Source organism: Octodon degus, unplaced genomic scaffold (assembly GCF_000260255.1).
Source record: "Octodon degus isolate 3935 unplaced genomic scaffold, OctDeg1.0 scaffold00124, whole genome shotgun sequence".
Taxonomy (NCBI): domain Eukaryota; kingdom Metazoa; phylum Chordata; class Mammalia; order Rodentia; family Octodontidae; genus Octodon; species Octodon degus.
In genome coordinates, this window is record NW_004524700.1 from 3,516,661 (window position 1) to 3,518,321 (window position 1,661).

The window sequence follows — 1,661 nt, forward strand, 5'->3', positions numbered from 1 at the left end:
CTTTGGGCTTATCTCCTCTTCTTTTTCTAGAAGCTTGAGGGGCATTCTCATAAGGTTATTTATTTAGGCTCATTCTGCTTTTCTGATGTGAGAATTCACCACTATAAATTTCTCTGTTAAGACTGAAGAATCCCACTGAATCCCACTGGTTCAGGTAAGTTGTATCTACATTTTCATTTGATTGCAAATATTGTTTAATTTATTCTTTAATTTCATTTGTGAGCCACTGATTGTTCAGGAGGGTGTTATTCAATTTCTGTGTATTTGTGGAGTTTTTGTGATTTCTTTTGTCAACAATTTCCCATTTTATTGCTCTATTGTCAGATAATAATTGTCATGGGATAATTTCAATATTTTTCATTTACTAAAACATGTTCTATGTGCTTGTATATGTTGATTTTGAAGAATATCTATATACATCTGAGAAGAATGTTTATTCTGATGTTGTTGAGTAGAATACTCTATAAAGGTCTATTTCTTCACAACTTTGGTTTAGTTTCATCATTTCTTTGCTGACTTTTTGACTAGTTGACCTATCTCTTTGTGACAGTAGGGTATTAAAGTCCCCTGTTGCAATTGTGCTATTGCTCATGACATTTTCACGTCTGTTAAGTTTTGCCTTGTATAGTTGGGTGCTTTTACATTTGGTATATACTCTTTTTTTTTTTTTTTTTTTTTTTTTTTGGTGGAACTGGGGATTGAACTCAGGCCCTTGAGCTTTCCAGGCAAGTGCTCATTCTCCTGAGCCATCTCCCTGGGCCCCATATTTATAGTTACTATCTCTTACTCTTAAAGTTTTCTCCTAACAAGTGTTTAGTGTCTTTTTATCTCTTTTGATCATTTTTGGTTTGAAGTTCACATTGTTAGCAACCAGAATAGCTACTCCTGCTTTTTTTCTGTAATTTTGTTGCATAGATTATTGTTTTCTATCCTTTGACTTTCAGTCTTTGAATTTCTTCTTGAGTTAAATATGTTTCTCATATACATAATTTTGTTGGATTTTGATTCTTGATTTACTCTGCCACCCTACTTCTTTTGTTTGGTGAATTGAGGCCATTTACATTGATGGTTATATCTGATGCTCATTGGATTATCTTTGTCATGGTATTTACCTGCTTCAGTTCCCTACATTTCCCCTCCGTTTAATTGTTTGCTCTGTTTGGTGGTTCCTTTCTTTTGTGGTCATTTTTATCTCTTTCTAGAACATCTGTCAGTACTCTTTGTAGAGTTGGTTTTTCTGTTACATATTTTTTCAGTTGGTCTTTGTTATGGAATTATTCTTTTTTTTTTTTTTTCAGTACCATGGATTGAACTCAGGACCTTGTGCTTGCCAGGCAAGAGCTTATTCTACTGAGGTATCTCCCCGGACTCTTGTTATGTATGGAATTATTATATCTTTCCATTAAATTTGCTAGATAGTTTTGCAGGGTACATCAATTTGGGCTGCAAGTTTTTTTTTTTTGTTTGTTTGTTTGTTTGTTTGTTTCAGGACCTAAAATACTTCACTCCAAGCTCTTCTTGACTTGCTGGTTTTTGTTAAGAATCTGCTGTGATTCTGTATTGGCTGGGCTGAGCTGTGGTAGCGATGGACGCCTTGGACCGAGTTGTAAAGCCCAAAACAAAAAGAGCCAAGAGATTCCTTGAGAAGAGGGAACCAAAAC